The sequence below is a fragment of the Camelus ferus genome, chromosome 13, assembly GCF_009834535.1.
Source record: "Camelus ferus isolate YT-003-E chromosome 13, BCGSAC_Cfer_1.0, whole genome shotgun sequence".
Classification (NCBI taxonomy): Eukaryota; Metazoa; Chordata; class Mammalia; order Artiodactyla; family Camelidae; genus Camelus; species Camelus ferus.
Window position 1 is genome coordinate 53,282,531 of NC_045708.1, and position 17,309 is coordinate 53,299,839.

The 17,309-nt window shown below is 35.1% G+C and overlaps 1 protein-coding gene and 1 long non-coding RNA gene across 7 annotated transcripts in view; one reads left to right on the forward strand and one right to left on the reverse strand.

Moving 5' to 3' along the window:
• The window catches only part of NEGR1 (neuronal growth regulator 1), a 779,356-nt gene that overhangs the window by 211,847 nt on the left and 550,200 nt on the right, over positions 1 to 17,309 (reverse strand). The window lies entirely within an intron of this gene.
• LOC116668083 overlaps positions 1 to 17,309 on the forward strand; it is a 29,351-nt gene that overhangs the window by 1,162 nt on the left and 10,880 nt on the right. For both annotated transcript variants that reach the window (XR_004325163.1, XR_004325164.1), the window contains exon 2: positions 4,940 to 4,944. This is a non-coding gene — a long non-coding RNA (uncharacterized LOC116668083). The remainder of the gene's footprint in view (positions 1 to 4,939; positions 4,945 to 17,309) is intronic.

The window sequence follows — 17,309 nt, forward strand, 5'->3', positions numbered from 1 at the left end:
TACTGATCACATGCTAAGTTTTATTTATATAACTTAGTTTTAGGAAGACACCATATTCCTGAATTAGGTGGTTTTTCTCATTCCCAAAGCAGCAAACGATAGTAGCCTCTCAATAATTATTTTTATAATGAAGTGACAAATGAGTGAAATAAATCATCACCTTAGGGCTTTTTATGATTTTAAATATTCAGTAGAACCATTTTTGAAGCTCATGGTAGGATTTAATCTCTTTCAGAGGAAACGACTAAGCCTGAAGTGTCTGGACGTTTGAAGAATATACCGGAAGTAAGAGGCTACCATTTATCTCCACGTCGTCTGAAGTTCTTTGTCAGGTTAGATAGAACAGGAAAAATGGGTATTAAATATCAAACAGGGTTAATCAGCAGACGCACATCGCGCTGATGAGAGTTGAGTAATGATTGGGAAGTTCCGTATTTAATCATCGGTTGGCTGGTTTGCCCTGCAGAGGTCATGCACCCTTGCAGGTATTTTGGGGTTACACCACTCTTAGGGAAGACAAATTACTTCTCAGACTGTTATCCTGCTCCTCTGCTACTGCTCCCCTTACCTTAGAGAAGTGGAAATAGGATCGGCACTTTGCCCCAAGATGTAAAGTTTACGAATATAGTATTTTGGTCTTTGAATACTAGGATGGATTCTTTGCCGTTTCTAACTCTGTGTGTGTATTTACACATATATAACTAAATTAATGGTATGAACTCATCTTTTCAACAGCATTTCATTCTCTTTTCTGTGGTCTCCTAATTGTTTAGTGGATCTGAATTGGTAGATTGCCCTGAACTAGTGTAATATCTCTTCTGGAAAAGGAGCATATCCTAGGAATTTAACTGTAATATAACTTACCTGAACGCTCATTATTTAGGAAAATTGGTCAGAAATATCCAGAAATTAACTGATTTTTTTTCCCTCAGAGAAGTACAGAACATGACAATGAAGAGAAGACTGATCTTACATCAGACCTAATACACTGGTTCATCCCGGCTCTCCCGAGTTAGAATGTGTACCAGAGAGTAAGGCAATCTGTGTATGAGGGTATAATTAATGAGCCCTCTGCATTTGAAAGAATTCTCTCTTCCTGTGTAGAAATACGTAGATTATTTCAAAGTAAGGCATAACTGAGTCTGTTTCTTTTTGACCAGAGGTAATATCTAAGTCTTGGAGAGAAAACCAATCTGTGTGCAGCAGCACTGCTGAGAGGGATCTGCGATTTTCCAACAGAAATATTGAAAGGGTGTGAACGGAACCAAAAGAGAACAACTGGTATACTACTGAATCAGTGTTTCTAACTTAAAATACTGTCCCTCCATGTATTAATCTCTCTACTATTATTACAGATCTAGACCATGAGTGAATACATCAAGGAACAAGATAGCTATGGATGCAGTATTTTTCTTTAAGGAAAAATAATCTTCATGTTTAGAATATGTTGACTCTAGCCATGTCATATTGGCTTTATTTACCAAGATATGCCATCTGTCAAAATTGATCAAGTTGTACAACTGAAATATGTGTAGTTTACTGTACAGGAATCATACCACAATAAAGGTGCTGAAAAAAAAGATATGCCAAAGCGTCTATATTCAATAAAAGCAAAACCAACAATTCTCTCTATTGTACCCAATGTGCCCAGGACTCCTCTGATTCAAGCCCAGCCATTCCTCATATGCTATATCCAGTCTCAAGTCTAAGTCATAGGAAAGTTTCTTTCTCCACCATTTTCTGTCTTTGGGAACAAACTGGGTCCTCTGATTCATTTGGTAGGGTTTCTACGTGCGTGCCCACAGTAATCATTCTCTTCTATCCCTGGGGTCCATTAACCTAGCCTTACAAAAAAAATTCAGAAATTTGATCAGCAAAAATTCCACTGAAGCCACAGAATTTGCATTGGTCTCATCCCTGGTATGGAAAGAGAGCTGTACATTTCCCCCACATTCTCATTTACATCATTATTAGTGAAGGGATAGTCATTTGCTCACCATAAGCATTTGAGACCACGTGTAAGGACTCTGGTTCTGTGCTAGCAGATGAACTGCCTATCAGCCATTTTCCTTTTTTCTTCCTCCTCCCTCCTGACAAACTCCAATGAACATTCAGTGATTCATGTATGAGCCTTTGTTCATTTGTTAGCTTCCCTGTGGTAGTGACAGATTTATACTGGGTCCTCTACACTTACTTCTTTATTCACCTTTACAGCTCACGTTACTACATTGCAGCTTTGGGTGAAAAAGAACCAAATAATAGGAACTGAATGTATGATCTCAGCCTTTATATACAGCACCATACACTTCATACCAACAAAGGTCAAACAGGTGTCTTAAGACCATTTAACACACTATGCACGTGACCATGCCACTGATATTTCCATGAAAATCAAATTACATCATGGCCACTTCAAATTGCCATTCATAAAAGCCTAAACAGCAAGGAAAAAAAAGGTAAAAAATAAATGGGGAAAAGCAATGAAGACTCCTTCAATTACAATGAAAAATAATATTTAATATATCCTACTAGCTTTTCTTGAGCCAGAAAAATGTGTAGTCAACTAGCACTGTCCCCGCTCACAGTTGTTTATAACTTTCTTAAAATAATGCTTCGGGGGCTAAAATATCTTATATAAATCATCTGGGCCAAGAAACAATTTTGTTCAGAAAATTCAATTTGAAACAAAAAAAAAACAGCAGTTTCTGAATTACCTGACCATAGGGAGGAAGAAAGCAATTCAGCTATCTAAAAGTGTACATGCAGGGAAGCACACTTTTTTTTTTTTTAAGATTAGCATGGCCGAGAAAATGAAGAACTTGAGTGTCAGATATAAGCAGGTGAAATTCAATAATCTTGATAAAAGATAAGTATGCTTATGTTCATTTGGTCCTATCTTGTCATTTTAAAAATGGGGAATGTAAGTTTCAGAGAAGTCAAATGATTCATTCAAGGGACAAACATAACATTACAACTTTCTTTGCTTGAAAGATGTTTCAGCGCTATAAAATTACACAGAGAACGTTCAGCTGGGAATGACAGGGCCTGAATTCTATTCCTGGCTCTCCTAGGCAAAGCACTCAGCTGCTCAGCTCCCTCATGTGGAAACTGCACGGTTGAGCTAGAACATCTCCAGAAGTCCCTTCCAACGCTGAAGAGCCATGATTCAATCACAGAAATTGCTAGATTGCTTCTCTTCCTTTCGTTTGGTTTTCTGTGAGCCTTAAATGGTGCCCTGACCACAACTCTTCCTGTCACTTACTCACAGGACTGGATACAGAAACTTTTATTTGTTTTTCTCTGACTTGTTCATTATATATCTCCACCCTGTTCAGTTTCCACCATTTCTTTTCCTTAACAACACCTAAATCTTTTTGTCACTTCTTCCATTTATTTTTTCGCTTCAGTTCCAGAACACAAACTGATTTTCCAATGATTCTTTCTAGATGCCAGTGAAATGTGTTCTCTGATCCTCTCAGCTGAAAATGATTATTCCTTTCCGTGTCCATAGTTTCTTAATTTTACCACTCTCTATTTAGATACATGTAGAAATGTCCAAGAAGCTATAGTTTACCTATCAAACATGAAATTATTAGGAAATGATAGTATTCAGTGTTAGTTGTATGTGTAGAAAAACAAAACTTTCATATCTTGAGAGTATAATTATAAACTGGTATGGTCTTTTCAGGAGGATATTTGGTAACACGTAGCAGAAGGCTTAAATTGATATCTATGACCTAAGAATTCCAATTAAAATAATTGATCCTAAGGATATAAACAACATGTACAAAAGAGCAATGTACAGGGATTATCATCACAGTATTACTAAATAAGCAAATTAGAAGCAACCTATCAAACAATGAAGTGCTGTTTTAAATGATGGTACACACATATAGGATACCATTCAGCCATTAAAAAGCATGTTCGTAAGGACTGATTAATTACTTAGGAAAAAGGATAAAATGTATTAAAATGCAAAGTGCACAAAACTGTATGCATAAAATGTATCGAAACATAAAATTCAAAATTTTAACAGTGACTGTTTTTGGATGAATATTCTTTTCCTCTTTATTCTCTGTTTTGTAAAATCTGTGATGAATTGTATTACATAATAATGAGAAATTAGACTATAAGTGTGGGGATGTGCTATGTTTTTTCCCTGGCAGGGTATCCCAGCCTAGTCAGTTTGAACTCCGAGGTGAGTACTATATGGGGACGCAGAAGTCTGTGGCTTCACTCTGTTGTCTCCTAGTTATGAGCTGAAGGCAGAGAAGATAACCTTCTTGACCTTCAGTCTCCACATTTTTTAAACGATGTGATTGGCAAAAGATGATCTCTTTTATATTCCTGTTTATTCTCTAAGTCCATTAAACACTCAATTTATGAAAGAGAAAAGGAGCATTGTACTCTTGTAAACAAAACATAAAACAAAAAATGAGTACACATGAAAGTGTACAATGAGGAGCTGCTGGTAACAGAATATTTTATTCTTAAATCTGACACTTCTGATGCCTAAGTCTTTCAAATAACAGTAAGTGAATAGATGTATGGCAGGACAAAAAAAAAAAAAAACCTTATTTCTCCCTTATTCATTTGTTGGTAGAAAAGTTCTAAATGATTGAGTCAGCCCATGTGGAAATGCTGTAATGCTAAACAGAAATTTCAGTGACCCCTGCAGAACAGGAACCGTGATTGCCAGTTCCTTTCTGGTTTGAACTGGAAGTTAGAGCTCACACTATTTATGGTGTAATGACTCCATACAGATGGGAAAATCAGATCAAGTGGAATCAGAACTTTGGGTTCTAATTAGATCCAGCTGTTCATGGAAACGGACTCTATCTCTAGGCCTTAAAACTAGTAAGCTACAAGTTTCACATTTTAAAGAGCATTTTGAACCTGTGAAGATATAAATGCAAGAATAACAGATTTTGAGATCTAGACGGTGTTTGTCTTGTTATAAATGGATCTTGTGTTTTTATTGCTGTTACTGAGAAAAGGTCATATAAGCTTTCTGCCTGCTGTTTACTTATGAGAGTACATTGCTTTGCTTTTTGGCCTTGAATATTTCAGGAAAACTTTCTACCAACGAAGGTTTATTCTTTTAGTTGTGTTTTTCTAAGTTTTGATTAACATAAGTATAACGTCATTACCACATTCATTAAAACAGGGTTGTGATTTTTAGTGTGAAAAGAAGCAAATTTAAAAGTAAATACCAGCTAATATCAACTATATGGAGATCTTTTTGTTTTCTAATAACTTTGAGACACCAGCTTTTTAATACTTTTATCTGGAGAATAGAATGATAATTGGATAACAAATGACTTTGTACTTTTCTCTGAGGGAAATACAATAGTGTTTTGATAATATATTCTTACCTCAATCTTAAAAGTAATTTTCAAAAAGTAAAAAACAAACAAATAAACCAAAACCCATAACTGTGTGGCAAATATCTTTTCTGTTTTATTTCTGATGTAGGTCATTACCTAGAATACTGGCTGGCACATGGTAGGCATTCAAAAATATCTTTTGAATGAATAAGGAAATGAAATTCAAAGATATAATTATTTCTGATAAATAAATGAAATGTGAGATATAAAAATATTTACAGCATCAAAGCATAAAAAACTGACTTGCATATGGGTATTAAAGCTTCTACTAAGCTCCACTTGTTTTCAAAGAGTTGGTATAAAAGAGTGCTAATAACACTGACTTTGGGGAAAAATGAGCTGAATTCAGTTCCGGGATAAGCATATTACTTGTATGACCTTGGAAAAGTCATTAAATCTTTTGAATCCAGGCTGCTTTTCTACAAAATACGTATAATAACATCCAGCACGGAGGTTGCTTTGAGGTCTGAATAAGAAATGTGTAGATTGAATACATAGTATCATATTAAGTTACTACTCACTGCACAAGCCTATCTAATCTCTGCTTCTCTTCTTTGCTCTCATTCCTTTGTTTTGTCTTTAATACCATTTGGCTCCTCTAATTGAAATACAATTCATCCTGCCCAGACAGCTCAAATGTCATTTCTCATGAGTCCTTTTCTGATTCCCCCAATCAGATGTGACTTCTGTACCTTGGTCATAGCTTTTGTCACAGTCTCTCCTGCACATTTTAAACTTGCTGATGAATGTATATATCTTGAACATTACTGTATTTAATAATAATAATAAATCAACAGTAGCAGCAGCTAATATCAATTGAACATCTACTAGGTGCCAAGCACTGTGCTAAGTGTTTAAGTGTTTTTTATACATTATCTTATCTAATCTTCACAATTTTATATAAGGCACTGTTACTACCTCTTTTTTGACTTTCTGTGAAGTTTAAGTTATGCAACAAGTAAATAATTACCTGTAAATTCCCTGAGTGCACCTACTGCGTTCCAGGAATTGTATCAAGTGCTTTTATACAAGTTCTTTTCCTTATAGATTATAACTATTTTATGATATAGGATTCAACTATATTTTACAAATAGCTAAATTAAGGATCAAAAAAGTTAATATACCCAAGATCATATAACACATAAACTGACTGTTAAGATTAAATATTAAGATATGTTCAACTCCAATTCCAAAACCCCCCATTCTTCTTTTTTCCCAACAAATAGCAATGTTTTGTTTCTACCAAATGCTTAACAAATACTTCTTTAAAAAAAACTGTATTTCTTCTCACACATCCGATTAATCACTTTTTTTGCAGTATGTCATAATAGGAAACTGTATCTTCCTTTACCCAATCTGGGAGTCGTTGGTAAAAAATAGTTTGATTAGTCATTTTGGTTTGTAATCTGAATAAAATATTTTTAGGTTAATTATACATTTTCTCATTTTCTAACCCAGAACTCAGCAAACTATGGTCAAATCCAGCCGTCTGACTATATTCATAAACAAAGTTTTATTGAAACACAGCACACCCATCTTTTTACATATTATCTGTGACTACCTCCACATTACAACGTTAGAGCTGAGTAGCTGCAATAGAAACCCACAGGGCCCTCAAAGCCTAAAATATTCAGTATTTGGCCCTCTGCAGAAACAGTTTGCCAGTCCCTGTCTTAAATCATCATGGGTTCTATCTTATGGTCTCATCTTTAGTAAATTATCTCCTGTTTGAACTCAATATTTTAAACCATCTTGGCAAAAGTAAAAATTGACTCACAAGCCACTCCCCACCACCTCAAAGTAAATTCTAGGTCTTGAGGCCAGGTCTCGGCATACAAAGCTCTGTCTTAGGTACTTCAAATAAAAAGTACAACCAATGTCAATGCTAAAAATAATTTTATTTCTTCATTTTCTATGTTTTAAAAATCTTACATATTTTTGGACTCATTACATTAAAATCTTAATAAAAGGCAGAAGAATAAGGAGTGACAATGGTGAGGGCTTGTAAGCACAGACAGTGTATAAATATGCAGCTCTTAATTCTCCTTTTAATCTAGTCTTTGATTCAACCATAACATTTTTTGAAGATATATACAAATACTTAGTAAATATGAAGTAACTTTAAAATATAGCAGAAGAGACTAATATTCATATGCAACAAATCTTTCCTGACACTGAAAAATTACAGTGAAACTTAAAAATCTTTCCATTTCAGAAATTTCTATCCAATTAGATGCATTAAATAAGAATGCTTTTCCCACCTCATTCCCTTTATTTTGCATGCCTGTTATTTTGTATTAGATTGAAGCCTTTAATTTTTCATTTATTACATATGTTTTCATTTGACTGTATAGCCTTATCTGATTGCTAGTCATCATTGTCCACTATCTGGATTTATAAAATAAGTCATTTTATTAAAAGTAGGCACTTAGCACGGAAGAGACAATGTTCTTGTGTGCCAAGTATGTTACTACTGCTTCCTGGACATCAGAGCTGCCGAGTCCATTACTGCAGGCATGACCGGATGCTACGCTATGACTTTACATGTTATTTTTTATCATGACTGTTTCAAAGTATATTAATATTTTCATTTGAGAGATAGCAAACTGTAGCTCTGAGATCTTCAGTGAATTGTCCAAGTTCACAGCTAAAATATGGCAAAGCTACTTTTAAAACCCATGGCTACAGGCTCCAAAGTTTAGTTTTTTTCCCCTGTGTAACACTGCAAATGACCCCCTTTGTTCCTGGAAAAGTCGTTATGGAAATATGGCTATGTATTATTTAGCACTTAAATGAGATGAGCTATCAAGACTTGAAAAGACAAGCAGCAAACTTAAACACATATTGCTAAGTCCAAGAAGCCAGTCTAAATGGACTACATATGGTATGATTTTCACTCTATAAGACATTCTGGAAAAAAGCAAAATTACGGAGCAAGTAAAAAGATCAATAGTTCCCAAGGCTCTAGGGGAAAGGGGGAAGGGATGAATAAACGGAGCATAGGGCGTTTTTAGGACAGTGAAACTATGTGTGTTCTACCATAATGGTAGACACAAAACATTAAGTATTTGTCAAAATTCACAATATGTAAAATATTAAGTGTAAACCCTAATGTAAACTATAAACTTACTTAATATTAACATATTAACATTGGTTCTTCAATTGTAACAAATGTACCACCTTAATGCAAGATGTTAATAATAAAACAGACTGGTGGTAGGAGAGGATTAGAGGCTATATGGGACTCTGTATACTTTTTGCACAATTTTTCTCTAAACCCAACACTGGCTCTTAAAAATAAAGTCTAGGGTTTCAAGTTTCCAGTTCTGAATGTAAAGAGCTTGGAAGTCACCACTCAATCCAAAAATGAGTAAAAAGCCAACAGGCTGAAGAATCAAAAACTCTTCTTGGATCTTAAGAAAGGGGAGGACACAGGGCAAACCACTGCAGCCATGATAGGAGAGCTAGGTGAATACAGGGAATCACGGCTTACACGAGCAGAAACTGACCAGAGAACCAGAGTTGGGGAGAGAAAAACTCAACTGTGGTTGGTGAATTGCTGGAGGCTCAGTGGGAAAGCTCTGAGGGCTAAAAACTCTGGAAGGACTTCAAGGGGCCTCCACAGTATTGTAAGATTTACCTCCATGAGGTTAACCAGATTCCCACAGTAAATAGCTGAGAAAAATCCCCTCAGGCTTCTAGAAGGGGAAGAGGAAAAGGAACCATTTTGAATTCTAGGATATATCAATAGAATCTTTGAAATTCGAAAGCAAAGAGAACAAAGATTGAACAAAAACAGAACAGAATATTCAAGGACTGCAGGACAACTACAAAGGTGTAATGTGTAATGGGAATATTAGAAGGAGAATAAAGAAAGAAAAGAACAGAAAAAATATATGAAGTAATAATAACTGAGAATTTTCTCAAATGAATGCCAGGCACCAAACCACAGATTCAGGGAGTTCAGAGAACACCAAGTACGATAAATGCAAAACAAAACAAAAAACTATATAAGCATATCATTTACAAATTACAGAAAATCAAACATAAAGAAAAAAAAATTCTGAAAGAAGTGAGGGGGAAAATCACCTTACCTACAGAAGAACAAAAGCAAGAACTACAACTGACTTCTCCTAAGAAGCCATGCAAGCAAGAAGAGAGCAGAGTGAAATATTTAAAGTGTTAAGAGGGAAAAACAACTTAGAATCTGTACTCGGTGAAATTATGCTTCACAAGTAAAGTAGAAATACTTTCTCAGCCAAACAAAAATTGAGGGAATTTGTTGTCAGTAGACCTGCTTTGCAAGAAATGTTAAAAGGAGTTCTTCAGAGAGAAAGAAATTAAGAGGTCAGAAACTCATATCTACATAAAGAAAGGAAGAGCACCAAAGAAGGAATAAGTGGAAGTAAAATAAAACTTTTATTTTTCTTATTCTTAAGTGAACTAACAGTTAACAATTTGTTCAAAATAATAGCAACAATGAATTTAATTATATAAAGCTTATGTATTATTTATTATATTTATATATATATGTATATATATATATATAAAATACACGTGTGTGTGTATAACTAAAATGAATGACAGCAATGATACAAGGGATGGGAGGAAGAAATTAGGATTATTTTGTTGTGATAAGGCACTCACACTACCTGTGAAATGACATGACGTTCTTTGAAATGAGCTGAAAATGTATATTGCAAACTCTAGGACAACTATTTAAAAAAAGTAAAAAACCAAAAAAAAACAAAAATCCCTGTAAAACTGAAATTCTAAGAAAGGAAAGAAAAACATGAAATCACATGAAATGCTCAAAACCACAAGAGGCACAAAAAAAGTAGAAGACAAAAGCAGAAATAAGGGCAATAAATAAAAACAGTAACAAAAATGATAGATACTGATCCAAATATATCACTAATCACTTCAAAGTCAATGGTCTGAATGCACCAATTAAAAGACAGAGACTGTCTGAGTGGATTACAAACCATGACTCTCTTTCTACTATGAGAAACCTACTTTAAATATAAAGACACAGATTAAAAGTGAATGGATATAGAAAAATGTATCCTGCCAACACTAATAAAAACAAGCAGAAGTAGGTATATTAATTTCAGAGCAGACTTTGAAGTAAGGAAAGTTATCAGGGATAAAGAAGGACATTACATAATGATAAAGGAGTCAACTATCCCAGAATACATAATATTTATGTGTATGTGCCTAACAACAGTGCATGAGGCAAAAACTGATAGAATTGCAAGGAGAAATAGATGAATCCGATATTGTAGTTGAAGACTTCAACATCCCTGTCTCAGAAATGGATAGATCCAGTAGGCAAAAAATCATCAATGCCATGGTTGAATTCAACAACACCATCAATTGACTTCACATGACTGCTATCTATAGACTACTTCATCCAACAACAGAATTCACATTTTCCTAAAGCTCACATGGAACATTCAGCAGGATATAACACATTCTTAACTACAATATACACCTTAACAAATTTAAGATAATAGAAATCACACAATGTCTACTTTTAGACCACAATGAAATTAAACTAGGAACAACAACAGAAAGATAATAATGCATGGAGCATGGAGATTAAATAGTACATGACACATGGGTAAAAAAAGAAATAGCAGAAAATTTAAAATATTTTTAGGTAAGTGGGAAAAAACCACAACTTATCAAAATACGTAGGGTGTAGCAAAATCAGTGCTTAGAGAGAAATTTATAGCATTGAATGTGTATTTTAGAAAAGAAGATCTAAAATCAATAATCTAGTTTCCACATTAGGGAACTAGAAAAAAAAGAGGAAACTGAATCTAAAGTAAGCAGAAAAAATAAATAAGAAGAATTAAAGCAGAAATCAATGAAATTGCAAACAGGAAGGCAGCAGGGAAAAATCAATGAAATCAAAAAGCTGGGTCTTTGAAAAGATGAATAAAACCATTATAAACCTTTAGCCAGTCTAAGAGAAAAAGAGAGAACACATAAATTACCAACATTAGAAAAGATAGAGGGGATATCACTCTTTCCCCATAGATATTAAAAGGATAATAAAGGAATATTATGGCTCTCATGAACATTGATGCAAAAATCCTCAAAAAATAGCAAATTCAGTTAAAAAATGTGTAAAAAGAATTATACACCACAATCAAGTTGGATTTATCCCAGGTGTGCAAGGTTGGTTCAACATTCAAAATTCAATCAGTGGAATTCATTACTTCAACAGACTAAAAAAGAAAAAAATATATATATATATACATATATATGATGATATCAATAGATACCAAAAAAAAAGCATTTGACAAAATGTGAAATTCATGATAAAAACTCTCAGTCAACTAGGAATAGAGGGGAACTTACCTCAACTTGAAAAATATTCTCTAGAAAAATTGTATGGCCAACATCACTTAATGGTTAGAAACCTGCAGCTTTCACACTAGGATCAGGTACAAGGCAAGAATGTTCTCTCATAACAGTCCTTTCAACAGCATACTGGAAGTCCTTGCCAATACAATAAAGCAAGTAAAGGAAATAACAGGTATACATATTGGGAAGAGAGATATAAATCTGTCTTTATTCACAGATAATTATTATCTATGTAGAAAATCTGAAGGAATCAATTTTAAAAAACCTCTTAGAACTAATAAATGATTAGAGCAAGGTTGCCGGATATAAGGTTAGTATAGAAAAGTCAAGTGTCTTCCTATATACCAACAACAAACAAATAGACTTTGAAATTACAAATACAATACCATTTAAGTTAGCATCTCTCAAAATGAAATACTTAGGTATAAATATAATAAGATATGTTCAACATCTATATGAGGGAAACTACAAAACCCTGATGAGTAAAATCAAAGAAATAAATAAATGGAGAGATAGTCCATATTCATGGATAGGAGGACTTAATGCTACAAAGATGTCAGGTCGTCACGACTTTATTTATAGATTCAGTGTAATCCCAGTCAGATGCTTAGCATATCAACAACATGATTCTAAAATTTATATGGAGACAATAAAAAAGATCAGTGGATTCCGGGCTTGTGAGTGGAGATGAACATGCATAACACAGAGGAGTTTTAGGGCAGTAAAAACACTTTATATGATGCTATAATCATGGATATATGTCATTATACTTTTGTCCAAAGCTACAGAATGTACACCACCAAGAGTGAATCCTAAGGTGAATTACGGAGTATGGGTGATTATGATGTGTCAATGTAAGGTTTATCCTGGGTGAAAAAGGTACTATTCTGGAGAGTGATGTGGTAACGAGGGACGATATGCATGTGTTTGGGGCAGGGGTATATGAGAAATCTTTGTACCATCCTCTCAGTTTTGTTGTAAACCTAAAACCGCTCTAAAAAATAAAATCCTTAGAAAAATAAAATCTACTAAAGAATAACATAAATAAATCATAAAATGGTTGTGACTTCACTAACAATCAACTTCACTCTTCTGCCCGTTATCTGTTTTTGAAAGTGCATATTCTGTACCCTGAACATATTCAGTGGGGTGTGGAAAGGCAGTGAGATAGGATGTAAGATTTATTGTAGGTTAATATCAACTAGGTCAAGTGATAGATAATTTCTGAACTCGTTCTGACAGAAAGGACAAGTGATACCTTTAATGCAAGTAGATACATTCTAAGCATAAATAGTTTTGACATTATGGGGTACTAGTTTTCAATGAATACATAAATTTGGGAGGGGACTTTCTAACACATGAGTTCAATGATGGAATACTAAATATTTTCCCACTGACAAAAAAAAAAAAAAACTCAGTAGATAAATGGTGATGGAGAAATATAGCACATTTTATACTGTGAGATTCAGTGTAGAAGTTACAGGAAAATTGCCCATCACAGCTGGTCTGTATACATTTGAATTTACATGTTTGTCAAATTGAATTTTCATTTCTGGCTTTGGCAACATTCAATTGAAACTCCTGCTATGGAGCCGAAACTACACACTTTTAATTCCATTCAGAGGAGGATTTACTGTGCTTGTATTCATTTACTCAAGAAGCATTTATTAAGTACTATCTTCATTTCGGCAGAATCCAGAACTAATTGCTGAAGTGGGAGGTTTAAGAGAAATTACAGCAATGTTCTAAACCATCAAGAAGAGGCTTACAAAAAGTTGAAGAACAATCTCAAGCAGAGGCAATGATAGCATTTTAGGGCTTTGTGGATTGATGTATCTGAAGTAGAGACGTGATCAGACCAAACGTACTAAACAGGCAGGGATTTCTATTAAATGACAACATCTATAGCCCAAAGCCTCAAGAGAGACTTAAAAGAATAGATTCGTTGAATTAAAATGGCATCGAAACATTTACACAAATACATGTGCATCCAAATTTTGGTAATTCAGGACTGCCTTTTTCTTCCCTACAGCGAACGATTCTTCAGTACCAGTAATCTCCTAACATTAATGTATACAAACATAAAATATAAATTTTGTACCAGTAATTAGCAGAATAACTGTGTCACAAAGCAGCCTTGCAGTCTCTAAGGGATAGGAGTATCTGATGAAATGTGGATTCTTGCTCTCCCAGGTGCTTGGGAGGGTCCCACGCTAAACTGACTCAAATTTCTCTCCTGGAGTCTTTGCCTTGGGAGGACACAGCTTTGCAGTTATGAACCAGAACACCTTCTTCTCAAGACTCACTTCTCTCCACCATCCTCCTCCACCATCTCAGAGTTTGCAAAACAGGGTAGTCATACCCATTCGTAAGGTGTGTTTTCCCAGGCACTGTGCTAGTTACTTGAGGAGAAGAAAGGTAAACAAGACAGACCTGCCCTTGGCCTTCTACAGGTAGAGTAGGAACCAAGAAAATTGTGACACAAACCACCTTTTAATTAGAGCTGTGAAAGAGACCATGGAGAAATAGTAAAAGCTGCCTTAGTGGTCTATCACGAAGCACCGTGACTTAATTCTCACCCCAGGGTCTCCAGAGCAGTGACCCCAGCTTAGTAACATTAAGTCCAATTATCATTACACATATTATCATTAGTACCCTTTTGAAGTATACACTTTGCCAAATTCTAAACCAGCAGCTCTGTATGTAATATCTCACTTAGCCCTGCACACAATCCCATGGAATTTCCCCTGACTTAAAAGTGGAGGAAGTGAATAAAGCCATCCAACTTTGGAGTATTTAAGAACCACAACTGAGTTCTCAGGCCTGATTGGCCCCAAAGTCAGTTCCAGTCCTTCATGTCCCCAGTCAGGTGCCCTGTCTATGTTAGACATCCAGCACACTGACATGAAACGGATTCGTTATCATTAAACCTCAGTCGTGTAGTGAAAAGGCAGCATTTCCCGCTAGAAGGCAGAGTGCTTCTGCTTGTTCCTCTGCCCCCTCTTCCACAGGAAAGCACCTCATAACCTCTCTGAGCCTGGTGTTACCTATAAAATGAGAGGTTAGGCCAGATATCACTTAGCCTTTTTCTATCACTGAAATTATGAAAGCTTTTATTAATTAGTTTCTACACCCCTGACATAACGGGACCTCTCCTGACAAAAAGAATTTGATGGTTTATCTCTATTGATAGTTTAAGTAAAACATTTTGAGTCTCAGTTATCTGGATCTATCTGGTTATGTTCGTGGGGAAGGTTTTGACCTGGATTTTCCAAATAATTGTAACATGTCTCTCTTACTCATTTATTAACACAGGAAATAGGTGTCCCCAAATTGGCCCCAAGGTCATAGTATCGCAACACAGACATCTAATAATACAGTTCACTTCAAAAATAATAGCTAGGATTTATCACATGGAATATAGAAAGATACAAGAGTATTGAGCAAGGAACCCCATGGGCCACTGCAGTTTGATAAAGGAGATCTGAAACAGCAGGTCCACAAAGAATGTCTTGAAATAGCTTTACACTCAGACAGTGACTCACAATAGTATAAAGAACCAGTGAATTCTTTAAAAGGCAAACAAAACCTCATGTTTCTTCACAGGAACCATCTCTGGGAACGGGCTCTAACAATGGTTCAAAGGGATCCCATCTCGACCTTTACAAAAATTGTAATAAGTGTTGAGAAAAAAAAAAACCTAAAGATTAAGAATAAAATAGAATTCTCTGCTAAACATCTGTCCTCTGTTGAATCAAATACTCACCTTAGCTCAAAACATTACACTAGTAAGTAACATTAATATGTACACTGATTTATTTATTCTTCTACCTTACTAAAAAACCCAAGTCACAAGTCACAAAAGATGCCCGAAGTGTTGTTGCTATATTTAGAAAGAAACACTCAGTTTTGTTCTCATGAGAAATGTCCAACCTGAAGAAACATATTTAGAAACAAGACGATCTTTCAGGAGAGAGAATTTTAATAACGGCAAAGATAGAAAAGGAAGGCAACATTAGGGTCTGGCAGGAGAAGCCAGCAGATGCTGACAAGTAAGAACACAAGCCTCCAAAGAGCAGGCTGGGGACACTGGGCGTGAACTTTACATATGCTGCATGGATGGTGTGATGGCTTGCCTCTTTTGGTAACAGATAACAAGAAGGAAGTTTGTTAAAACAAAGCATTTGGAATGCTTAACAAGCGCTTTCGCAATAGAGAAGACTTGTTGTTTTCAAAGTCTGCAGCTAGATTTAGAACTGAACTAACAACTGCATAGCACAGCTGAAAACCTCATACGCTTGTACCTTTGTAGCAACATTCACAGAAACAGATTCAGTCACTTGTCCAACGTCCCAGTGCTGGTTCGTTCTTTCTCTACTAAGTGTCTAACATTTTCAGTCACAATTTAAATGTCGTCTCCTTCCATGACCCCTGCACAGCCCCAGCCAAAGCATAACTGCTTCTTGCTTTATGCATCCGTGAAACAGGCACAGGCCTATTGTGTTTGCAAGTTCTCTCTGCACGTTTTACTGTGTTAGAGAGTCCGCTCCTTGGGGGCAGGAAGTGTTCTTTACCATCAGACCCACAATAGTCAGCATAGTGCTTGGTGCATAGAGATTGTTACACATTAAGGGTTTCCATTTCTTTTTTGGTTAATTAAATGAACTTCTTTCTGATGTCTACTCGCTTGATGATTTATTCATTAATTTGGCAATAATTATTATCTTATGTGGGCAGGAATAAGCTACATTTCTTTTTTTTTTTTTTCTGCACCAAAGAATTCAGAAACCTGCATGTCCAAGTCTGTGCCAAATGCCTCCGTAAACATGCCAGATTTCTCAGTCACTTGATATGGGCCCTGTTAGAGAGCTGCTGAATTGTTTATTATGGCAAACGGTGCTCACTGCACCTTTATCTCGTAAGTGTCATCTCTTTTTCTTCCGGGCAGAACAATTTTAAGGTGAGGACTTTAATTTTCTGTAGGCCTATTAAATGGTTTGGGATTTGCAGGTACTAACTACTATGTACAAAATAGATGAACTGAAAAGTCCTACTGTATAGCACGGTGAATATTATTCAGTACTTGTAATGGCTTATAATGAAAAAGAATATGAAAAGGAATATATATATATATATATGATACATATGAATGAATCACTATGCTATACACCAGAAATTAACACAGCATTGTAAATCAACTGTATTTCAATAAAAACAATAAAAAATTAAATAAAATACTAATAATAAACAGTGTGAAAACAGAAACTTAACCAGGGTTTCTAAAAAAATATACATCTATTTTAGCCATTTCAAAAGAACTCTGGAAAGCTAAAATCTTTAGGGAACTACAGGCTTCTGGGTATAGTCTACTTTGGAAGGTTTTATACTTGATAGTTATTGTGAAAATATTATTGTAGGCCACAGAATTATTACTCAAACTAATTGTTCAGCAAACCCAAAATGTGAAGTAAGCAGTCTCAAAGCTGAAAGTTTAGTTTTTGTATCACAACTGAGCAGGCTACTAAATCTTCCATTTTCTGTAGCTGG